Source organism: Halichoerus grypus, chromosome 4 (assembly GCF_964656455.1).
Source record: "Halichoerus grypus chromosome 4, mHalGry1.hap1.1, whole genome shotgun sequence".
Lineage (NCBI taxonomy): Eukaryota > Metazoa > Chordata > Mammalia > Carnivora > Phocidae > Halichoerus > Halichoerus grypus.
In genome coordinates, this window is record NC_135715.1 from 8,198,974 (window position 1) to 8,226,088 (window position 27,115).

Consider the following 27,115-nt stretch of genomic DNA (forward strand, 5'->3'; position numbering starts at 1 on the left):
ATGATTAGGATTATTTCTATTCCATAGGGCTTTTGTAAGAGTACATGAGGTCATGTGTACATAGTACTCAGCACATGACCTGGCACACAAGTGCTCCTAAAAAGACAGCTGCTGTGGCAAAGGCTGCTAGTTGCTTATTCAACATACATGCTCCACCTTTTTTTGTACTAAGAGAATCACAGTTTTGTGGGCAATTGTATTATGCTCACTAAAAACTGTTTTCCAATCTGTTCTACAGATAAAGGTGAGCATATGAAATGGATATGGACAATGGAATGCCACGGAACATGTATGTGAGTGTGCCATCAAAGAAACCATTTTGCTTTTACTCCTTCCTTCCTGGAATCACAGCTATGTTGCCTGAATGTTAGCAGCCATCTTGTGACCATGAGGCAGTCTGAAAGATGAAAGTCATGTGCTAAATTCGATGAGGCAGAAATATTGGAAAAACTTTAGGTCCCTGATGACAGCAGGTAGCTGTTATAATAATCCTTGATTGCCTACCTGTGATAGTTAATTTTATGTATCAACTTGGCTAGTCCATGATACCTAGATATTTGGTCCAAGGTTATTCAAAATGTTTCTGTGAATGTATCATTTTAGATAAGATTAATATATAAATCAGTAGACTTTGGGTAAAGCAGGTTGTCCTCCATAATATGGGTGGGCCTCATCCAATTAATTGAAGGCTTAATAAAAAAACACTGACTTCTCCAGGAAAAGAAGGAATTCTGCCAGCAGACTGCCATGAGACTCAAACTGCAACTCTCCTCTGGGTGATTCTTTATAGATCTATATCTATGTATGTATGTATGTATCTATCTATCTATCTATGTATCTATCTATCTATCTATCTATCCTATTGATTATGTTTCTCTGGAGAACCCTGACTAATACACAAACTTTTCATTTGAGCCCACTATTACTCTGAAATCATGTCTTAACTCAAGAGGGTAACACTTATGTGACAAAAGGTATCAGACACTGAGGAGGAGACATATAATCTCACTGCAACCAGCCCATCACTCTCCTACACAGAAGGCTGTGCTAACAATGTGGAGCAAAGCTAAGATGTTCCTGCAGTTCTTTGCACTCCATATCTACCCAAAACAACTCAAAATTGACTACATTGCATATTCTGGCAATTTCATTAAGGCTACATCAAAAAGTGCTATCCAAACATTTTTAAGCCTCAGTTTCCTTTCCTTAAGCACAGTTTTACAGATTTGCACAGTATAGGTGATACTTTTAAAATGGCTTGGTTCTGGAAGCCTCTCTGGTGAAAAGGTCTGCCCACCTGACCCCGTCTGTCTCCTTCATGATCCCTGAGGCATCTTTGTGGGACCCCCTGGAGTTCTGCCTAGTCAAGATTTTTAAAATCCCTGATCTATAGATTCCATTGAAGATCTGTGCCCTCTGAGTTCAGTCTCTGAGCACTGCAAAGATTAGACTCAGGCCTTTTTATCTTGATCCCAATTCAATTTCATGTCTACCATGTGCATCATTCTATTTATTATTACCTCTAGATTCTATGCCCAAGTTGTGCTTGTCTTCAAAAACTTTTCTCTTTTTGCCACTTTTGTATTATCCATCCATCCATTTGTTGAGTTTTATAATAACAGCAAGAATGTATGCCACATAAAATGATTCTCATCATACAAGTCATTTTAAATCATACTTGTTGAAAAGGCATGCTAATTGCTCTGGAGGAGGAATTAAGCCTATCACAGATCTAGGAACTACTTCTGTGAAGGGCAAGTTGACTAGAAATTTGACAGTGATGGATACTAGTGATAGGTTTTGATTCTTTTGGTCAATTCCATCCTTCTGCTTTTGAAAGTTAGTGTGAAAGGTGGCTCATTTGAAACCTTGTGTTTTTTTTTTTTTTTTCTGGTTTATCATATGTTAAAGAATACATTAAGGAGTAGGTTTTATGCTTGAATATTTTTCATGATCCTATCAAAATACCTGACCCATTATCATATGGTACTCTAAAGATGTCATCCTTGAAGGTTGCAGGAACATTCATATCATTATGTTACTTTGTGATAACATATGGAATAAACATATGAGGATATTAAAATGATATTTACATTAATGCATCCATCCAGAGAGATCTCTTTTTTTTTTTTTAAGATTTTATTTATTTATTTGACAGAGAGACACAGTGAGAGAGGGAACACAAGCAGGGGGAGTGGGAGAGGGAGAAGCAGGCTTCCTGCTGAGCAGGGAGACCAATGCGGGGCTTGATCCCAGGAGCCTGGGATCATGACCTGAGCCGAAGGCAAATGTTTAATGACTGAGCCACCCAGGCGCCCCCAGAGAGATTTCTTATGCAAAATACTCCATGCCATTCATTTTAAGGTATGTTGCTGAAACTTATTTTTATGATATTCTAAAACACAGGAGCATAATAAGTTACTTGATACATTTAATTAAGGAATTAGAAAGTGTTGTTTTCAGTTTGAACATGAAGGTAAAAATTCAGTTTTTGCTGTCTCATCTTGGAGGTCATTGAGAAAATAGCAAATACAAAAGAAAAAGTCACTTTCAGTGAAATTAGGAGACAGCTGGGAAGCCAGACACCAAAACAGATGGAGTGGCTACCAGGAAAGATACCGATGAAGCTAGCACTCAGAAAACAGTGGGGCTAATCCACCAATAGAGAAAACTCCATTCTGATGGATCCAAGCAAAGAAAGAGGAAGCACAAGGCTAAGAAGCAGAGAAGCGAAGCACACACTTACTTGCAAAAACACTAGGCTACCGTTGAGTTGGCTAGTTCTAAGCAACAAAGGAGGTGGAAGTAAATGAGGATTAGTGGGGGGACAAAAGCCATTTTCACAGAATTTGTACTGTCTCTGTGTCAGTAGATGAAAAGTGAGGTGTTGTGTTATGGTTTTCACAATGAGCTATTTATCTCATTTAAGTAGGTATAAGAAAAGCAGGAACAACCTCAGACGGAAAAGTGGAACTAAGAAAAGAAACAATAGCAATCAAAACTGCAATTAGCTTGGAACATGTCCAGGTAACTCCCACAACAAATCACTCTCAAGTAGCTGCTGGGGACATAGGGGGTGGAGAAATCTCTTCTTTCCATGATGTATAATGATAAAAAAGAATCAACATGGAGTGTATGCAACTATACTACATGGGAAAAAAAGGAAAACAAAAAATGACAGACGGTTTGCAACCCATTGTCTTGCCACTGTGAAAGGTGAAATAAAATGGACGCACTTTGTCAAGGGGTTTTGAAGTAAAGCCAGGAGCCCAGTCAGGAGGTGAGCCTTATGCATGTCCTTACCAGGTGGAACCATGAACTTCTGAATGGGGTCAAACCTCCAATATTCCAAGGACTCTGCACAGATACCTGCAACTTTCTACAGTACCACACCTTTGCATAGTGAGAGCCTCAGCAGCCAATTATGTTTATTTTGAGGTATGATGGAAAATAAGAATATGTTGATTTTTAGTTGAATATGTTGATTTTTAGTTAAGTAAATACTTACTGAACTTGTAAAATAAACTTACACAAGAAAGAACGACTTTAGCTCTCTTTCTTTGAAGGCAATAGAAAGTAGTGCTTAAGACCCAGGATTCTGGGGTGCCTGGAGGTGCAGTCTGTTAAGCATCGGACTCTTGGTTTTAGCTCGGGTCACAATCTCAGGATCGTGACATCGAGCCCCATGTCAGGTTCTGTGTTCAGCTCGGAGTCTGCTTAAGACTATTTCTCTCCCTGTGTCCCTCCTCCCCCCAAGCTCTCTCTCATAAATAAATAAATCTTAAAAAAAAAAAAAAATCAAGGATTTTAACACTCTGCTGCTTGAGGTCATGCCCAGTTCTGCCATTATTTCTGTACCATCGGCAAGTTCCTTAAACTCTGTGCCTCAGTTTTCTCATCTGTAAAGTAGAGACAATTATAGTAGCCTACATTATAGGTTTGTTGTGAGAATTGATTAAGTTAATATAGATGAACCACTGAGAATACTCCCTACTACGTACTAAATTTTCATTGAGCATTCCCTATTGTTATTATTTCTAATGCTAAGATAATCTTCAGCCTTTTTATAATGGTTGAGTAAGTTAGAGCTATATCGTGCAAGCCGTGGCCACTCTTTGCCATATATAAAAATCAAACTGTAAATGCGGAAGGATAATGATTTCATAACATTTTCAGTCATAGGTTTTGATAGAAATTCTGCAAGGTACATAATTTAGTTTTGCTTAGATACCTATCTGCATATATTAATCCATTACATGACTTGTTTGTCAAATCAATTTGCAAAGAAAAAATTTATCCTTAGTAAAGATTTTTACTTAAATGTGAAAAAAATTTAAAAAGAAATGAATCAGGATCAATCACAATAGATTGTATAGTTCTCTCCATGAAGTAATCCTTCCACACCACAGATGAAGTATGGATAGATCTGATTAACAAGCTCTTGAGGAACAGGTAAGAAACAATTGCCTAATTAATTTCATAAACTAATACGTTTTCTAGTAGAAGCTATTTATTTGATTCATCCCTGGAGTCTAGCTACATTTTGTATCACAGATTTGTGCAAAGAAAGAACTGTGAAGGCAGATATCTCCATTTCTTTTAGCTTGAACCATCCCAAGTCAAGTCAGGCCCTAGCTATCCTCTCTTTTTTGACACATTAAAAAAACGTATTTCCGAATTCTCTCTCGAGTTGTATCACTCTGCCTTGACTTATTACTAGAGCAGCTCCATCATTCAGTCATGGACCTGCCTGTACACATGTGGGTTGTGTATCTTTCTACTAGTGATTGTAGAAATTTGCAAAGAGAAAACCATTTGAGTCAGGTTTTTCAGGTCCCCCATAACTTCAGAGCTTTTTTCTCTTTTTTGTTGCATGCCTCACCCTCAATAAATGCTTCAAAGAAATACCAATGTCTTCCTGTTGCTATCTACAAACAGGATGAAAATTATTTTTATATCTAAGCCTTGGCCACTGAATTCACAATTAAGCCTGTGTCTTCCTTGAATCTGATATGGCATCATCGTGGGAGTCGCTCTCTTCCCCAGTTTACCCCTGATTACTTGTTTAAAAATTGTAATTATTTAATAGGATATTATTTTAAAACAAATTATCTTATGTTAAAAATAAAATAAAATCTTTGTCATTTCTCCATTCATTACGAGTAGGGAAAATTACAGTTAAAGACACCAATTGATGATAATGCTACAGAAAAGAATTGGCATTCTCTATTAATTTTATTAATATTAACACAATTATTGTGATAAACTATTACCCTGCTTCAGATCAGGTAACTGTGAGTCTACAGCAGGAATGAGCAGGGGTCTCAAAAGTCAGGTTTCATGCCAAATGTGGCCGAGGATAAGGACATAAGGGCTCTGGGAACAATGGGACAAATGAAAAAGCTTTCCATTTGCTATTCCAAATACCTGGTTTGTATGCTTATTCTCTCACTTCTTTTTTTTTTTTAAGCTTTTTTATTTATTTTTTGACAGAGAGAGAGAGAGTGAGAGCACGAACACAGGCAGGGAGAGTGGGAGAGAGAGAAGCAGGCTTCCCACTGAGCAGGGAGCCCAATGTGGGACTCGATCCCAGGACCCTAGGACCATGACCCCAGCCGAAGGCAGATGCTTAACAACTGAGCCACCCAGGCACCCCTTCTCTCACTTCTTAATTGCATGAATTTGGGCAATTTACTTCATTTATTCTTCTGTAAAATTAAATTAACGCTGACTTTATTACTGGGATATTGTGGTAATATAATGAGATTTTTTTCTAAAGCAACTTTATTGAAGTAAAATACTTACGATAAAATTTACCGATTTTGCATGTATAATTGATGAATCTTAACTAGTTTATGGTGTCACATAATCACCACTACAATTAGAGTATAGATAATTTCCATCATTCTAAAATTTCCTTCTTGCCACTCCCAGCCCCAGGTGACTGCTGATCTGCTTTTCCATTACTTGAGTTGTGTCTGTTCTAGAATTTCATTTAAATGGAATAATTTACTATAAAGTTTATGGTGTCTGGCTTCTGTCATTTGCCATAATGTTATCATGATTATGGCTGTGTATATCAGTGCTTTATCTAATTATCTATCTGTTTGGTGTTTATTTATGTTTAAGTATCCTATTGTATGGATATACCACAATTTGTTTACCTGTTAATTGTTGATAGCTGAAGGTTGTTTTCAGTTTGAAGCTGTTATGAAGAGCATTAAGTTATGTCTTCCTATAGAAATGTTTTCATTTCTCCTGGTTAAATAATTATAAGTCGGAATACTGGGTTTCAGGATAAGCATGTTGACATTTGTAAGTAACAGCAGAGCTGTTTTCCAAAGTGGATTTGCCATTTGGAATTTCCGCTAGCAATGTAAGAACTTTTTAAGTGCTTACCTTCTCAACATTTGGTTTAAAAAAGTGACTTTTGGGGTATAGTTATCTCTAATTGTGGTTTTAACCTTTCATATCACTAGAGATATTAAAGATTTTTTCATATGTATATTTGCCACTTGTGTAATTTATTTGGCACAGTGTCTGTTTAAATAATTTGAACATTTATTGGATAGTTTGCCTTATTATTGAGATGAAATATTCCTCATATATTCAAGACACAAGTCTTTCATCAGATGTATATTTTTTTGTGATTTTTTTTAAATTAAGAACCTAACACATGCCTGTGCATTGTAGATATTCGATAAATATCAAGATGATCTGATTTTGGGGCACCTAGGTGCTCAGTTGGTTGAACATCTGTCTTCAGCTCAGGTCATGATCTCAGGGTCCTGGGATTGAGCCCCATGCCGGCTCCCCACTCAGTGGAAAGTCTGCTTCTCCCTCTTTCTCTGCCCCTCTCCTCACTGCTCGTGCTCACTCTCTCTCTTTATCTCAAATTAAAAAAAAAAAAAAAGATGATCTGATTTTGAAGGAACTTGAATCTGAAAGAATCTGACTCCAAAGTAGTCCCAATAGACTTCACCAAAAATATTTATGAGGATATGGTTGAAATTGCATCAAAGTTGTTTAACGTGCCTTGTTATGAAATAATCCCACTGAATTGTTTGCTGAATCAAACCTAGAACCTTTATTTTCACCCAAATGTAATGAGAAATTCTAGAGAAATGTTTTTATCGCTATCCATTATCATGGAGGGTACACAGTGTCACATCCAGCATTTGCAAAACTTTCTTTGTGTCTCTTATTTAAATCTCGTAATGTTGTTGTACAAAAGAGAAGCAGGTAATATAGAATTTAACAGCCCAGACTCTGGAGTCCGGCAGGCATGTCTGGTCCTGGCACCATTGTTAGTAGCTTTGTGACAATTTACTTAACGTCTCGAAGCTTCAGCTCCTTCATCTTCAAAATGAAGAAACAAACACTTCTTACCTCATAGGGTCATTGTAAAGATCAGAGACAACACATGTGAAACACTTGGGATGATGGTTGCCACACCTCAAGTGTGTAAAACAGTTTAATGGATTATTTAGGGAATTTGTGTCAGGTTCCATGAAAATGTGAAAATCAGATGCTACCATAAATTACCTGCAGACCTGAGCAGGCAGGCAATGAGATACAAACCCAGGCCTTCACTTTTGTGGCTATGTTACTGTGATGAAGATGTTTGAGATTTTACTGTTTCATGACATGCAAATTACCTAAATCAAGCCTCTTGGATAGCACATGAGCTGAGGTGTCACTTCTCAGGGTGTTAGGTCAGTGGCCTTAATAAAGCATCTAAAGTCATCTTTCTCCTTTTTTGCATAGTACACAGTGACCTCTTTTGTTTTCTACTGCAGAAAGAAAGAGAGGAAGGAAGGAAGGAAGAAGGGAGGGAAGGAAGGAAGGAAGGAATGAAAGGTAAAAGGCTAGAGCTAATGTCATTTTCTAACATTTCCTGTATTGCTTTAGATTTTAACAAATTTAGGTAAAGTAGAATTGTTCCTTGGAGATTATTACTGGCACATGCACAGAGCTTAGAGCAAAGAAGTTGGGTGGGCTGTGAATCTCAGTGTGGGCTCCCAATGTCATGCGGGTGCACAAGGAGCAGTGTCTAAAGACAGTTGGAAAACCAGGCTTCAGTGTCAAGGGCACTCACTGTGGGCAACAGTCCTGAAGATCGAGGTTTACCTGAGTTATGTACCTTTGGCCTGTGGACTGTGACTACAGGTAAGGTTCAGGAGATATTCCATTAAAAATATCTGGACAACTTACATAATTTAAAGTAATTCATGGAACAGATTAAAACTTTTAAGTAAGGATACCTTTATGTGTATATATGTGGAAATATGAAACATGTGAAACACCAAGATCTACATATCTTAGTACTATTTGTGTTTATATGATTTTTAATAATGCACACTGCACATATATTGCTAATTTATGTGCCTGAGATTAAATATCAAGCCCACCCTGGAATACTGGTAAACATCTTTAGCCAAGTGTGATGAAGGACCTGGGCCCAGACCTGCCCTCTTCTATTTTCATCTGGTTCTGGGCCCCTCCCATCCGCTTCTATATCCCTCATTGGTTCAGTCTCCTCCCTTAATGTCCAGACTTTTTCTCGGCTCAGAGCTAATACATTATTGCAAGCATTCTCAGGCTGAATGGCTAAAATGCTCCCAAGTTAAATTCTGAACGCACATAGACTTTCTCAGCAGTATTTGCAATGTGTAGTGACATTTACTTCTCTTTCCTTTTGCTCAAGTGTCTTTAAATGTGTACACTGCTGGGGATATTTTGTAAATGCCCTCAGGAAAAATGTCTGGCCCAAAATTTCCATGAATTCCTGTCTGCAGCTGAAATGGCAGAATTTTTAGAGCTCCGTGGCTTTAGGCAAGCAAAGAAAAATTTTCCAACTAGTTTTCTCTTCAAATGTTCTCCCCAAATAAACATAGTACATTTTATAATTGTGTCTTATTAACCCTTTCCCTTCCACCCCCCTCCCCCCAGTACCTCAGCTGCTAAAGGACCTCATGGTCAATCGCTCAGGGCCCATCCAAACAATGGCACTGGTTCTTGCATCCTGAATTCTCAGGGAGAATTTGGTTCTTTTCTTTTCACACTTTTTTTTTTTTAACTGTGGAAAGAAAACTTAATATGAGATCCACCTTCTTAACAAAATTTTAAGTGAACAATACAGTATTGTTCACTATAGCCACAATGTTGTATGGCAGATCTCCAGAATTTATTCATCTTGCGTAACAGAAACTCTATATCCATTGAACAACTCACCCTTTCTCCCCCTCCCCGCACCCCTCTCCGGCCCCCTCCCTGGCCCCTGGCAACAACTATTCTACTTTCTGCTTCTATGAGACTGGCTATTTTTGATACCTCATATAAGTGGAGTCATGCAGTATTTTCCTTCTATATTGGTTTATTTCCCTTAGCAAAATGCCCTCCAGGTTCATGGTGTTGGTTATTTGTTTGTTTTCCAATGTATGGAAGGAGAGGAAAGATCTGTAGCCATCTGTCCTAATGGTCTGCCAACATATGATCTTGCTAAACATTTTTATTTGCCCATACTTATGCAGGTCTCCTGCTGGGCATCTCCTTGGGTTGAAAGCTCACCTCTTCCTCCCTAAATTATTTGAAAAGATGGAATTAATGCTTGGGGCAAAGTGCTCAAATGGAAAATATTAAAACCCAACAAACAAATAAACCTGGATTTGGCCCAGTATAAATGACAGCCTGAAATAAGTCATAAAGCAAGGATGATTAGAATTGAAGTGTTTTCTCCTTCTCTCCAGCAGCTTTTTTTTTTTTCAATATATAGGACAAGGCACATTCAAATCAAAGGCATTTAGCTAAAACGTCACTGAATTTTCATCAGTAAAACAAGAGCATTTCACCCTTAGGTTTAAAAATCTATATTAAGTTCTGAAAATAAATAGTTGAAAATCCTGATCAAGCAAAACATCAACCAAGACAGCGACTCATGATTGGTGTTTACCCTGTTGGTTGAGCCCCCACAGTGAGGTCTACCAAGAATAACAGGACCATTGATTTAATCCCTTTCTGGCAGGCCTTTAACTGAAATTTAATTATGTTGCTTTTTGTCTGCAACCTTCCCCCAAGGTTTCTGTGATATTAGAATACCTCCTTTAAGCGTTATGAAAAGCGCATTAGAGGGTTTTTCCTCTGATTATTTCATAACATAACATAGCAGTTCCTTCTGCCAGTGAGCCCACACAACTGTTTTCAATAAATGAAACAGTTTTCTTTTTTTACATTTTATAAAGTGTAGATTAAACATTAATTAGTTGTAGCTGACTTTCAGCATTTTCCTTTTACAGTGATCTTTTTAAGGCTAGTTCTCAAACAGCACAAATAAGGTCCTATAATGTGTGAACAATGGCGTTACCTTAGGCTTTGTAAAGGGCGAGGATACTTGCTTAAGTCAATCTTAAACTGTTTTGCAATGAGTTCATGCTGAGCAATTATTTCTATATTCCTTAAACGGTGGGAGTTTCAAAGGCATAGGGGAGTGTGTATTTTTATAGTTAGAAAAATCTTATTAAATGGGTATGGCTTTCTGGATTTCTTTCCTTCCTCTTCTCCAAACTCATAAAATTGCAAGAGGCCAACCCAAATGTGTACTAACCACAGTAGCTTCCACATCTTATGGTCACCGGTGTCAATTTTTTGTTTACTGTTATTGGCACGTCACAGGCTTCATAGCTCCAAAAATAATTGAAAATGAAAACAAACTTTTGTGTGTGTCCTTTTTCTCCCCAGCAATGTGTCAGCCTGGGAAAATGCTCTCTTTGAAAAGAAAGCAGAGCTGACATATAATTGTTGCCTTTACCCCAGCTGTTACTGACATTACATGCGGAGCCTTCCTTGGAGACGGAAAACCAATTTTGATGTGACACTCTGAAAAGTCACCACTGGTACTTTACGAATAGTTCAAGGTCACAGAAATCATGCCCGAGACACTCTCAGGTAAACCTCTGGAGGACTTTTCTTTCTTGGGGAAAGCTGTGTTTTTATTGATTTTGCAAATTGTAGACTTAAAGTCTAACAAAGGGAAAGCTATCAAGAGAGAGAAAAAAACCCAACTAAATACAAAATCAATGCTTTTACATTGAAATCTTAAAAAGCAATTCTATAAAAGTATTAAGGCAAAAGAGAAGTTAAAAATGTCATGTTCAACTTTTGATGAAATTTGTATATGGAAATAGACAAACTTAATATGACTATTATTAATGGAACCTTTGGTAAAGGATTTAACTTTTATTACTTAAACATAATTCAAGTTCTTTCCCTAAAAATTCTTGTCATTTAGAGTATCCTACCCATTACATAGATATTTGAATTTGTTAATCTCATTTCTTCACTGTAACTGTCATGATTCAATCAGCAATTTATTACTTAATATTACTTAATATTCTAATCAATGCCTAGTTTTGCTTTTGTTTTTGCTTTGCTATTACCAACTAAATAAATAGTACTTGTGTGAGTTTCATTTCTGCTTAGTAATTTCTGGGGTAAACTTATTTGCTCTCATTCTTTCTTGCCCTTTGTATTCTCAAAGCTGAAATATCTTTTTAGTTGCTAAGACATTGAGTCAGCCAATCCTCTAAGGAAACTCAACATTATTAACAAAGCAAAGGATCAAGATCTGTGTTCATATTTTGTTTTGGAGCTAGCTGACCATTGAAGCTACACTGGCCAATAACCAAAATGGTTAATCTGTACTTAAAAACTGAACTGAACTGGCTTCATGATTATTCTATATCCCTGTATTTCCATCCCTTCATTCTCTCATTTCAATACAATAAGGAATTTACACTTACTCACATGGGTTGGGTTAATAAAGATCAATTTCCAAACAAAATGCCACTAGGAAAAAATATCCATTTGAGAAATAATGGACTCTTATCTATGTTCTCTTTTATAGTCATCTTTTAATAATATTCTCATTATTTGTGAGCTTCAGGGCAAACAGCAGCACATTTAATTTGTAAAGTTTATGACTCACATTCACATTACTGCTATTTCAGAGACAGAGTTATCTTTTATGCATCAAGTCGTTTTGCTTTGTTCTAAATTAAGATAGAAAGATAGAAGATAGATGATAGATATATAGATAGATGATAGATAGGTAATAGATAATAGATAATAGATACATGATAGATATATCGATAGATGATAGATGAATAGGTAATGGAGATAGATACATGATAGATGCATCAGATATGTAACAGATATGTTATATATATGTATATATATATATATATATATCTTTATTGCCATCTTAAAAAGTATTATATCTCCAATTATACAAATGAAGTAACTGATCACAATAAGATGACTGGCCCAAGTTCATGTGGAAATGAGAAGTAAGTGAAAAAGTTGGAATTTTAACCCTAGTCCGCTGTGCCTAAAAATCTATATTTGGTACATTAGACCAAACCAATCCTTAAGAGAAACTGGCAATTATACAGATCACTCTATTAATGAGCAAGATGTGATCACTGTCATTTGAGATATAAATAGCTTTACAGAAATTCACATCAGTACCATTGGCATCAGAAAAACATTTAGGAGAAAATATTAGCTTTATTACAAACTTGAAGGCAAGGTAAGGAGTAGACAGAGTAGACATAGAACATGAAGGCAAAACAAAATCCAGATGAATAAAACGTCAGAAGAAACGTAATCCTGGAGACCATTTATTGTTTTTGACCAATAGCTTACAGTCCAATTGGTTTAGAGTATAGGATGTCATATTAGGTTAAAAAAAAAGAAAGAAAAAGAAAAAACAAAAACAAAATGTATGTCCAATGAATTAGGTTGGCATCATTGCAATGATTTTTACATTAGAAGATTGATGTTTTTTAAAAAATGAGATTACCATTTACCCTTATTTAAGATAGGAGAAGGAGTGAATGGGAAGGTTAATCTTTCAGTTGGAAACTAAAGAGGCTTGAAGCAGGAAAATTGAGGAGGTGGTTGTAATAGCTCAGGCAATATGTAAAATGGGTGTGAGCAAAAATGTTTGGTTATAGAAAGTAAGAGAAATGGATGGGTCTAGGTCCAATGTTTGTGACAGGTATGATGTTCCATGTTAGGGAGAATGATGACAATAATAAAATGGAAAATTCAGCTGTGAAGGTGAATTTTTCACTGGAGAATTCAGTTCTTTTCCTTTGCGTCTCATGATATTCAGAACATTGCTTGTTCTTCATACACATTTCAATACATATAATTGGCTCAATTATATAATTACCATAACCAGATTCTTCCATGTAGAAAACCCCAGAAATGAAATAACATAGGGGACAGATGTGAAGTCTTGTTAGTGAAAAGTTTTAATCCCAAGTCTAGCCACATCACTGGGAAAGTTTACCTTAATTCAGCCATAATGTTTTCATGTAGAAAAAAGGAGATGATGTACCAATATATGTCTATTTTGAGAGTTGAAGAAGATAACAAAGATAAAGAGTATAGCATGATGACTAATAGCACAAGTTGTTTAGCAAATACTGAATTTATCCCCTCCTTTCATATACTGTGAAGGTCACAGTTTTATTTAGATTAGGGATCTACAAACTTCCTATAAAGGGGGGTGTCCCTAAGAGTTGGCTCAGGCTGTTATAATAAAATGCCATAGGCTACATGGCTTGTAATTAGCAAAAATTTATTTCTCTCAGATCTGGATGATGGAAGTTTGAGATCAGGGTGCTGGCATAGTTGGTTTCTGCTGAGGATCTTCTTCTGGTTGCAGATTGCGCTTTTATTGTATCCTCATGTGATGGAAAGAAGGCAAGAGCTCTCAGGGGTCCCTTTTATAAGGCACTAATCTCATTCATGAGGGCTACAACCCTGTGACCTAATCACCTCCCAAGGGCCCCTCCTCCTAATGCCATCATCTTGGATGTAGGATTTTAATATATGAATTTGGGAGTAGAGAACAAACATTTAGGCCATTGCTTTAGAAAGTAAATATTTTAGACTTTGTTGGCAAATACAACCTATTGTAATTTCTTGATTCTTCTATCATAACCCAAAAGCAGCCATACATAATGCATAAACAAATATGTCTGCATTCCAATAGAATTTTATCTTAAACAGGAAACTTGATGGATTTGGCCTGTGGGTAGGATTTTGTCAACACCTGACCTACAGTTAAATATCCTGGAGGAGTGGAGCTTTGTGTTGTTTGATCATAGGTAACAAAAATGATGTCAAGTAAAACCATGTTATAATATTATTGATTAATATCAATATTAATAATTTAGTGGCTGTCATAGAACTTAACATCTACATGAAAAACCCTAAAATACTCTGACTCCTCAAAATAAAGCAACTTAGGTGACGTGGTAAAGTCGAGAAGGATTCTCAGAAGAGTTGAAACTTGACATATGTCTTCAAGAATGATTCTGAGAACATCAGAAAAAAAGAGGAAAAGAAGGAAATGTCAAACATAAAAAAATATGTGAAAAATCATGAAGACAAAATGCTATGAATGATATGGTGAGAGAAGAATTGGAATTTTGACATGAATGTGCACAGGGTATGGGGGCCACGATGGAGATGAGGCTGGAAATGTAGGTTGAAGATAAATTATGAGTAAGTTTTTGGACAATAGGATTTTGTATCTCTTCCTGAGATTCAACAAGGAGAAAGCAGGAATTGTGGTGTCATCAGCATTGCTCATCAAATACTTCTGGTTTTCCCTCTGTGCAGAGGGTAATATATTTCAAGTCCCCATTTCCTTGAAGTTAGGTGAGGCCATATGACTTGCTTTAGCCAAAGAATAAGAGCAGAAATGGCATGAATCATTTCTGGGTGGGACCTTTTGAGCCAGGGTGCAAACTCCATAATCCCTTTCTCTATCCAGGGTGATCATAGAATCACAGAGTAGAGACAGAGCCTCCCCTGGCCTGGGTACCTGAGTGAGGATGATGTAGGGCAGAACATGCCACCCAACCTGTTACAGCTGTCTAGTGGGAGGGAGCAATGACCCTTTACTATTTTAGGCCACTGGGATGTCTTAGGTCTGAGCTGTTCTCTTTTCTTATCACAACCTACCTTCTTCTGACCAATATGAACATCTTTAAACAATGAAGTAAAAGAGCTACACAAGCAATCATTCAATGCCCCTATAACTTGTGATTTAGAATATCCACATTAAAATTTTCACAATACAGTTATTTAACATTGTAAAACTCACTTTTTTAATAAAACATAAAAAGAAGAAATATACCAGACCACTGGTGGTCTGAAGTCCCTAACCCTAAGTAACTTATCAAACATGCTGGATTTGGTCTAAGTGAATTAATAAATCATGGTGTCGAATGTGACTACACAGATCAACAAATAACATATCAGGAAGTTATTTGATTTAGTTTACTTCAGTACTAAAATTGAGTAATATTATTTATCCGTGTCTTTTTCTTTGTTCAGTTTAGAAAAGTCCTAACATTTCAGACTGATATATTATAACAACACTAAAACTGTTATTTCTGCAAGGATATATTATTTTATAATACAAAAAGATGTCTTTTTGTTGTAATCAACATATTTGGTACAAATAATATATTCCATCTCTTGTTTGCTGTGCCAGGGAAATCCTCAAGGGAGACAAACCCTTGGCCAGTGCATAATAGCTTAAAGAGAGGTGCTAAGGAATGGCAGACATACACAATGTGGCTGTTTTATTTTATTCTCTCATATCTGGAAAAGCTGTAGTGCACCAAAATTTGTATACACTGTAAGTCTAACTCCTTAGTGTTGGTGTTTGTGAAGGTTCAGCAACTGAGAAGGAAAAGTCCAGATCGACAAATTAAGTTATGTTTACACTGATTAGCACGGACAGATGCAATCCTATTCCTTCTTTCTACCAATGGTACCAGAGGTCACATCTCAGAGGAAAATGGAAATCTCTGCATCACAATCTGACACATTCCATTTGGTTCCCAAACATGATTTACCTAAGTAGTTATGAGTATGACACAGCCAATTTAGCAAACACAGTGGTTTGTTCAATAACATTAGCCATCTATGAAAACATCCCCACATATTTTCTAAAGTAAATATTTTAATATGTAGGTATAATTAAGATTTTAGACAGTGTTTGGCTCAATAGAATGTGAAGAATCCAATAAAATATATATATATATATATATATATATATATATATACTTTTTTTTTCTCCACAAGATATAATGAGTAAAGAGTAAGATATGTGTTTTTCCGGATACATTTGTTTTATTTATACAGAAATAGGCTTTGGTGGTCAAAGGCTAGTCAAACATTATTCTTAGTTTAAGGAAGACAGTATCTTAATAAAATATTAGAACAAAGCTGAAACATCCTAACACGGCCTACAAGATTCTATATGGACTCATCCCTTTCTGATTTAATTTCATACCATTCTCTCCTCTTTCATTTTTTATTAAAATGCATTAGTTTCTTTCTATTTCCTTTAGAAACCAACTCTCATTTCTACCTGAAGTCTTTTGCACTAGATACAGCCTGAAATCTTCTCATAATTGACTCTTGGCATTTCACTCTCTGCTCCAATGTCCTATTGGAAAGACTGTGAAAATTAGAGTCTCTCTTTGCCTGTCCACTCTCTTACTAGGCTATTTTATCTTCTTTAATCAATTATCACTATCTGGGAAATTTCATGTTTATTTAACAGCTTATTATTTGCCTTCCCCTACTAAAATAGCAAATATTACAAAAGCAAGAATTGTCTCTGTCTTGTTAACTATTCTATCTTTATGTTCCACTTATATTTGTTGAACAAAAGGAAATTTTTTCCCTTTATATTTCCACAAATTCATTTTTCATTTTCTTTATATTTCCATGAGTTTATTTCATTAGTGACTTTTAAATATATTATATATTCCTACCTTTTACCTTGCAACCACCCATATGAAATTTATATCACTTTGTTTTTATACAGTGCTGATGTATATTTTCAGAAGGCTGTAGTAAGTATGTAACCGGTGTGTGATTCAAAGTTCTGCCTCATGTCTTAGAGGTGACTTTAACTATAATTTAAAATAGGATCATTATCTTTTATTCTTTATCATTAAAAGCATGAAATAATTTCTGGATTTCCTGTCTTTGTACTATTGAGAGCATCAAGGTAGTTAGCTGCATAGATCTTTGACTTTTTTGTGGTGACCGTATTTATGTTTGTTTATTAGCTTTATGCTGGATATTTCCATTTTAACATATTGGAAAAGAGAGGATCAGAAGGGTGGGTATACTTTATCAAAATGTATGTTCTTAATGAATCATAAAAAATTGTTAATGCTTAACTAATATCAATATGATATTTTTATTGCCATAATAACCACTGAGAGTTTTCTGAAAGATACTAAGCACAATTAAATTCTATTGTGTGTTCATTATACTTAAATGACAAAAGTTGATATCCTCTCAGAATTAATGTAGTAATATTCTTCAATAATTTACCTTTCATGAAGCATAACAAGTAGCAACTTCATATAAATTATTATACTATTTTCTGAAGTATTAAGACTCTAAGATTAGAAAGCAGGGAAATAAAATTTTTAGAAAGTGAGTGGTTTTCCTTATTTCCATAGTCAAATACTGGTAAGGTTTCCTCTTGGAATTAGATTTGAACTGGAAAATGCAGAATATGGTTCTTATACAGATGAGGGAGGAAAGCAACTCTAGTGGAAGAAATGCCATAAATTGATATGTAGAATTACTATAGAAAGATGAGAAATGTAGTTTATCTAAAACATGAGTTGTATGGAAAGATGGTAACATAGTTGAGGTAGTTTGAAACATATGGGTTTTGAATTTTATTTTTCAGAAAAATGGGGAGTCATTAAAGTCCTCTGAGAAAGAGAATATAATAAGCAGTTTTGTGATTTTAAAGAAATAAATATATGTTGAATTGCTAAACCAATAAAGGAAATGATAATTAATAGGAATGAACACTCCCCAATCTTAGGAAAACCAATTTAATAGTGATATGCAAAGACAATTAGAAGAGTAACAATAAATAATAAAGATTATTAAATAACTTTATAGAGAGAGCAAAGGGGGTACTGGGGACTTGAATCAAGATGGTAGATATTTCCGTTTGGATTGTAGGATCAGAGTTGGACAAGTGGAAAAGAGAATATCTATTTCTTCCTGGATTATATTACTATGGTAAGGTGTGAACAAAAGGAAATAAACCAGCTATAATAGCTGGTCTCAGAGCAGAGTAGTTAGAATAGTATCTAAAAATGTAGCTATCTCAGGCATGATGTAGTACTGAGTGATACAATTAATCTGAACACCAGACAGCACTGGGAAACCCATGCCAGAGATTAAAATCAGAAACCTATTGAATGGCAGTCCTTTCAAAGATACTGTCCAACTATAGCAGGTCTTTTGCCTGAGGATGAGCATAGGTAAGAAGTAGATTTTTTACCCAAGGATGTTGAATAAATAAGTGTCCCAGATGTGAGCTGGGGTTTAGTGTGGGATCCCCAAAACAGTAGGGGAATGCTTGGCAATCTGAGAAAATAGTAAGGAAATGTTAGCTAATCTGAAACCAAATCCAGGGGATTGAGCCAGATTCAGGGGTCAAAGAGAGTGCTGAATTTGTAGCCTTGTGTGCTTGAGACTTCCCTGTGAACTAGAAAGAGGAAAATATGTTAGTGCAAATGGACCCCAGAAAGATAGGTTGGCTTCCAGCTCCAAAATCTGCCATAATTCATGGACTTCATGACTTATGTTCAAACCTTGTCAGATTGTGAGGCTGAAGGTATTGAAATACATCCATAATTAGTCTAGATTCCTCTAAGAACTAGGATTGAGTGATGAATATAGGTGGAAAATTAAAAGAAAAAAAAATGTGGGAACTGACAATGGAAGCAGTGGGAATAAAGAGCAGAAGATCAGTGCCCAAGGAACTGTGAGGACATAAACAATGGGAGTAATCAAATAGGTGCATGTTTGCATGAGGAAGACCAAGAAGAGAGAATTGGCACCATGATGTCTTAAGCTTAGTTAATGGAGAGTAACCAGAGATAAAGAGTCAGCAGGAGAAATCAGCTTGATGGTGGAATGTAATGAGTTAAATACTGGTTAAGGTGAGTTAAAATATGGTTCTGCTTTCTAATGTGGCACCAGAACTACAGAAGCATAAGTAAAGATAGAGCTTTGTGGAGAGAAAACCAAGAACATAAATATAGGACAAAGTATGGGGAAGAAACTTATGACGTGACATCATTTAGGGTTGAAGAAAAGTAAGAAGTGAACATTGGTGCAGAGAAGCCATGTTCAGAAAGGCATAAGGATAAATTGGTGATATAGCATGAAAAGGGAATTTCACTTATGACTGAGTAATCAAAACTGATAAATTGAGGGAGTAACTGAGTCAAAACTGAGAGAAATTATTTTCACGTGGTATTTGTAGGGCCATTATTAACCTATAAAAAAGTTTCTTGGGGTCAATGGAGATAAATATCAAATGTTGAAAAGTTATCCAATGAGTTCAAAAGGTAAGAGAATATAGACAGCAAGTGTTTGTTGTCCTTATTGTAGGATTGAGTATGACAGGGAAAAAGCCAAAAGTGCAGGCCATCTGGAAAAGGTGAATCTGATAAACAGTATTGGAGCATGTTCAAGGGCAGGAAGGGAGAGGGCACAGGCCAGGATTGAGGACCAAATAGAGGGAATTACTTTTAGAAGGAGGTCGGTGGCTAGACCCAACAAGGGTGCTTACCTACGAAGGAGTCCTGGAGAGGAACAGAGCAGCTGAGAAAGAAGAGAACGAATGGTGGTGGGGTGAACAGGCCTTCTGAGATAGTGAAAGGAAACTCAGGCAGCTTTCTCTGGATAGCATCTGCCTTCTTACTTAAGTAGAGGTCAAGGAGGAAATTCTCTTAGGAGTTGAGGATGAAAGTCTGGAAAATTGAGATTAATAATTGTTCTTTGGAAAAGAGACTTTGGGGAATTTAATTGGGAATTAACAAATGATAAGGGAACTACATGCTAACACTAATAAATTTATTATACATTCCATTCTTAAGTACTTTGGTTACTTTTTAAGATAATGCTATATGGTCAAGATAGATTAAGTCTTATAACGATAGTCAATGAGTTGCTTAAAATGAAGCTTTATTTTAGTTTTCTTTAAAGTTTTATCATAATAACATTTTTAGAGCCTTTTGTTTGCTTTATCACAACTGATGAAGTTTATCCTGAAGTTTATAGTTGCTTATTTATTTACTGAATATCATTTATGTTTAAGTAAGTAACTTACTGGCTTATTTTTATGGACTGTGTCATATGAATTTTAGGTGGGATGTAGTAGTCCCGCCTTGTGCATGGGGAATATGCTCCAAGACCCCCAGTGGATGCCCAAAACCACAGCTGGTACTGAATTCAATATGTACTGTGCTTTTTCCTATACTTATATACATATGGTGAAATTTAATTAATAAATCAGGCACAGAAAGAGATTAACAACAATAACTATTAATAAACTTGAACAATTATAGCAATGTACTATAATAAAAGTTGTGCAAATGTGATTTCTCTCTTTCTCAAAATATGTACTTGTACTGTACTCACCCATCTGGGAATGATGTGAGATCATAAAATGTGATGAGATGAAGTGAGGTGATTCTGATGATACGTCAGAGGCAGGATCATCTGCTTCCAGCCTGCAGTTGACCTTGAATAACTGAAACTGCAAGAAGTGAATCTGCTGATAAGGGGGGACTACTGTACTGCATTTCCCTGTCGTTATTATTTTGTCCCAGAGATTACTTTCCTTCTTCTCTACACGGACAGAAGATTTTGCTTGCAGACCCCTTCAGTGATCTCCTGAATCATCTGACTTTCTCTTTCTCTTTTGTCCTCTCATTTTGTGAAAGTATTACCTCAGGTGGCTTTTGAAAGAAGGGTTAATAGGACACAAATTTTATACATCTCTGAATGTTTGAAAATGCCTATATTCTCCCATCAGTCTTGATTAATAATTTGAATAACATAGACTTGTTGGTAGAAAATATTTTCTTCATAACTTGGAAGCCATTGCATACATTTCTCTTTTGTCCTGCCTAATCAAATTCTATTTGTAGCAGAGACAATGGAGATTCTGAAAACACCTGCAATAAGAGATAGCCATGTGTAGCTCAAATGGAAATGTGATTGATTTATATTTTCAGGCACAATATAACAGTGGATTGTGTTTTTTTTGCTCTTTCCTGAATGAAGATCTACTTCGTCGTGATGATTGGGTATTGGCATGGTTTTTGTTTTGCATCATTTTTTTTTTTTTGCAACTGATATAGTCTTAACAGTAAAGGGTCACTAATTTCATATCCATTAAGAATTATAAGCTACCCACTTCTTTATGAATAATAATGTGAATTTTGCTTATTATAGAATGTGCCTGTAAAAAGATTCTATATGAATTTAAATTCTATTTTGTTACAAACTAATATGCATTACATTTCCAGTTTATCTCATTTAACTTGGGACACATATTGAAACTATAAAACAATTTCATAATATATCAGACATTACTTAAACTCAAATTAATGAGTTTTAAAGGACTTATCAAATATACCCAGGAAAAACTGGTCTGTATAAGGATTTAATTCAGTCTATGTTGTGTTATACAGTTTATATATTTGCTAAATATATTAGAAAAAAAGAGGGAAAAAAACTATAGCTGCATTTTAAAATTGTTTAGTCAGTCTCCTTTTTTTATTTTCCTCAGTGAGACATTTCTAGGCAGAAATAAATGTGTGTAGTAATAGCCATTACTTGTTTCTGGCGTAGGTATCACTAGTGGTTTGGCCATTGTTTTTGTAGGAGAATTTCTGAATGGATGTAAGAGAAAGCATTTTCCCTGCCAAGCCTAAGGTAAATTAGGGATGCACCAATCTCAGTATGAAGTGGGCTATCAGGCCAGAGAGACGTTTGACAAGACACAAAAGGGAAGCCACTGAGAGCAAAGGTTCAGGGATTTGTTTAAAAAGTAATTTATTTTTGGCTTCATGCCATCTTTGAAAATCTTTCCCCAGGCAATAAACATTAGAAATTTTATTATCATTGCCCCAGTCTTGGCTTCTTTGGGAATCAGATAGCTTGTCTCACTGTAGCCTAGGGCTGCCTTTATGGCTTCCTCTAGGAATAGTGACCCAGCCTTGCAATGAAAGTCATGAGGTTAATCTGGTACTTGGAGTGGCTTTCCCCTAGAGAACCTAATTCTTACATTAAATTTTATTTTTTTCATTACCCATCTTCCTCATTAAAATTCTTTGCATTAAAGCCTTTCAAATTATAGTATATTCCATCCCATGTTTTCTGAGTGAGATCCTGGGAATGTGCTTGCATTCTCCGCTAAAGATCCTTTGGAAATTAAATCAAAATAAGCTTCATTTTTTTCATTTAATTAGTATCCCTTAGTGATGAGACCTATAGCAGGTTAGTCAGACAGCCAGAACTGTCCTGTAAGTACTTAGTACTGTTTTATGAATAAGGAAGTTCTGTTATTTTTTTTTAATTGACAGTTTCTTGACCAGTGCTATCATTGTGATAACATTTCTTCTTTAAAAACAACCTTTTCAACAGAGCATTACAGAAAAACAAAAAAACAAATCTATAAATACTTTATTTTCCTCAAAGAAAATAGTCTCCTTTCTTATATACAGATTTGTAATAAAAAAATACTAATAAAATCACACAAGTAAATTATATGACCTTGTATTCATAATTTTTACGTGTTGTATTTTCTACAGTTTCATTATGTCTTAGAAAGATAATACAAAAGAAAAATGCATAGTAATTCCGATGAGAAATGAAATTTTTCCCCAGAAAGAAAGAAAGTAGGAAGAGAGAAAAAAGTACCTACCAGTGGTACGATGTTGGCTCTTTCCTAGAGCCATCACTGAGCATGTATCAGGCAGGGTAAGACTGGCAAATCCAGTTACCCGGGTTGTTTTTGTTAGAGGCAGTTTTAATATAGGGAACCAAAGACTTAGAGCAATTAGAGGAGTTGGGGGAGTGCAGGCCAAACATTCGGGAATCAGAGATTACAGAGATTGTATCGCATGATCCCAAGTATTTGCACACCAAAGTAGTTCAGGAGAGATTGGGAGTCAAAGAAATGACCAACTGATGATCTAAGTCACCTAACCAGAACCTTCCTCATTGCCTCCCTATAGTATCTAAGAGTCAAGAGATTTTGGGTAATGTAATCTCAGGCCTCACCCTGTGATGTAAAGCGAAAACCAAAGGGAATGAATGGCAAGAGGCTGAGTTGACCAGATGAAATCTGCCACGGATGGGAGCTCAGCAGTATTTACCAATCTTATTTTAAATATGTAGTAACTGCAGTTCACAAAAGTTTAATGCCTTTGAGTAGTGAATGATACCTTTTGTAGCAATTTATATAATGTGATTATATACATTATATAATATGTAAACATGTATGTGCGTGTGTATATAGAGATACATACAGGGAGAGAAATCACATCTGATAGGTTTTATGCCATATAATGCATGTATTTTATCTCATTTAATCATTAGTACAAACCATATATTACAGATGAAGTAACTGACATTCAGAGCAGGGAACTTGCCCCTGGGCACACAGCCAATAAATGCCAAGTTAGGATTTGAACCCAGCCTTTTCTGACTCCAAAGTGTGTGCTTTTAACTAGTGACATCTAAGATGGATGCATTTCAAGAGATGTGCAAGATAATCTATTGTATTAAATGAAACAAAGGTTATTCTTGTTATTTGTATTTGTTTCTATCCTTAAATATTAGGAAAATGGTTTACTTATATTTCATATACAGATTACCATGAGAGCTCACACTTGGGCCATATAATACCTTCATGTTACGCAAGATATCCAAGGGAAGAGTAGAAGCTCTCAAAATCTATAAAGTTGGCAGTTGTGCCCACTTTCTTCTAATACTTTTGTAGTAGTTCTATCTGGTGCAAGTTATCATAGCTAAGACTGTTTTATAAAAATAAGAGTTCCAAATACTCAAACCTTTACAATACTTTGGAATCAAATGCGCTAATGTTACAAATATTTTGTACAATTATGAAGTCCACCGGGTAACCCAGGGTAAAAAGATTTAGTCTTTGCATTTTAGAATGAGTTGCATGAACTTCCAGTGTTGGTTAAGAGAGACTAAGCTCATTACAACTTCAAAACGCTAGGTAAATATAAAAAGAATCTACCTAGAATAGTCTTCTACTCTAAAAATAAGGAAAATCAAGTTGACTGCTTAGTAAAGTCAAAAGTTGAAGCAGCAACCTACATGGGGTGAGATCCCAGGGCTTTTTGTTTTGTTTTATTATGTTTGTTTTTCTTTTCTACCTTCTGTCCTGACCTTGACCTGAGGATGAGAGCCTGGCAAGTTTGCATGGGTGACAAAATCCTCAAGGGGTCTTGTCTTCCTGGAAATAGAACCAGGAATAGGGCCACTGTGAGCAAGAGAGTGTGAGGGGTTCCTTCCCACCCCTTCCCCCTTTTATACTCTCCTGGTTCTGGCCCAAGGCCAGAGGAAGTCTCAGTCACCTAGTTGCAGCAGCCAGAGCAAATGAAAGAATTTAATGTCTAGGGTATGATGTTTAAAACAGTATTTAAGCCGAGACATCTTGGCAGGAGAATGGGGAAGAAGATCATGAGGCTAATTGAATAAATAATTAAATTACTAAAGAAAAAGTGACACGGCTGGATCTCAGTGAGCAAGAGAATGGTACAGGTGAGATACAAGGGAAAAGCAGAGGCAGAATTATTCCAGGTTTGGAAGGTCAAGTCAAGGACAATAGTAAATCCTTACATGGTGCTTACTATGTTTGAGACACTATTCTAATTGCTTACATAGTTAATTGTTGTAATTTTCTTAAAAACTCTATGACAAATGTATTTTCACCATTAACATCCTCATTTTTTCTAAGATTTTATTTGTTTATTTGTGCGCGAGAGAGAGAGCATGAGCCGGGAGAGGAGCGGGGGGGGGGGGGGGGGGAAGAATCTCAAGCAGACTCTGTGCTGAGCACAGAGCCCAATGTGGGGCTTGATCTCACAGTCTGAGATAATGACCTGAGTCGAAACTAAGAGTTGGATGCTTAACTGACTGAGCCACCTAGGTGCCCCAACATTCTCATTTTTAAGATAAGCAAACTAAGGGACAAAGAGATTAAATGTGGAAACTCACTAGGAAGAGTCAGAACACAATCTATGCAGGGGATCAGCTTTTGTTCTAAGTATAATATTACACGGATGACAGAGTACTAGTCAGTGAAGTAATAGGTGTCTCAGCTTTTCAAAATGTATTTCTGGTTATTATGTAGCAAGTAGATTGAGCCAGAGAAGAACAAAATGGGAAGCCAATAGACCAAAAAGATGGTAATAGATCAAATAGAGGGTCAGCACTGAAATCATAGAGAAATAGATGATTCAGGAAATATTTTGTCGGTTGACCCAATCCAGCCTGCTGGTGAATTACGTGGGAAGTGTCAAGGACAATTCCTAGGTATCGTGCTGAGTAATTAGTTGGCTAATGTGACTTTTACTGGACATGAGAAATGCTAGACCCAATACAAGCTAGTTTATGGCACATCACATGACAGAGAGTGATGACATTTACACGTAATATTATAAGGCATTGTGTATGTGAGCATCTCAGAAAAACACATCAGGACTGGAGATGTAAGTTTAGGCATCAGAAAATATTGATGACATTTAAAGCAATAAGAATGAATTTGATGGCCTGGAGGGAAAGGGTAGAATGAGAACTTTTTAAAAGTCAAAAGTCACACCCTTACTAACTCCAACATATAGAAGATGATAAAGGGAGTATTTCTGGCCACAGAATGTTCTGGGTTTTCTTCTCTTTCTTAACATTTTTCCCACTCATTCCCTGATATTTAATCTAGTAATATGATGCTCTCAGGCTATTCTTGTACTTATAAATCAGTTCCAAAGAACAATGGTCATGGTTGATCAATGTTCCTTAGAAGTTAAACGAAACATTTAAGCCACTGGTGAATAATATCCCCCTGGAATACCTCTAGAGTCCATTCCTCCATGACCTTGGTTTTGCATTTCTTCTACAGAAGTGTCTGTTCCCATAAAAAAAGAAGCCACAACTGAAAGATTGTTAAATCAAGGGAAGATCTCTAGCTGGCTCTTGTGTTTATATGCACTTTGTTGTGGAAATGCTGGGCCATTTGGTCTTTAATCTTAGTCTGCCAGTCTGACAGCGTTGAAATTGCGGCAGAAAAGTTCACTGAAAGAGATAAATCAGTATATCATCTGCATAAAAAAGACAATGCATCATCTTGGTAAATAAGATAACCAAATGAAGCATAGATACTGGGGGAAAATCTCTCCTGGGCAGGCTCAATAATAAGACCTGGGATTTAGGAAAGTTAAAGAAACAAAAGCCATATGAATATAAAGTAATGCATATTTCATCATGGAAGTAGCACACATTCACACACACACACACACACACACACACACACACACACACACAAATGTGATCATGGGCTTCAAACATTCCTTGAAAGTGTCAAGACGCCCTGAGTCTGAAATTTGTTATGGAATAAACAAAAATGAAAATCACAGACATAGAGCGAAAAGGTCAACATAATAAGCTGCTTTCTCAGATAAGAAATCTTTTTAGGACCAAATTAAATTTGGCATTTCAATCATAATTGACTCTATCTGATCCCAACATCTAAATAAATCTAATTTAAGAAATAGAATATTGGAACTATCATACCATAATATGTAGTAACATCTTTGTTTAACAGCAGGGTGGGTTTGAAAAAGAGCAGAAACCTGATTAATTGAAGACGAGGAAGCTGCTGCATTACTGGAAGGATAGTAACCAGCTACGATGTCTCCCAACCCCTGCTGTGGAAACGTGAGTGCTCCTGAGGGCTGCGCCATGTCCCGTGAGCTGTCACATGCGCCATATTGGACGTTCAGGTTCAGAGCGGTTTGGTGCTCCTATTCTTATACTCTTGGTCATGAAAGGCATAATTGAAATTTCAACATATACTATGGAAACTAGGATAAGCAGGTTAGAATCAGTAGATAAATTGGAGAAATCAGGAAAAAAATTGATGGTGGCCAGA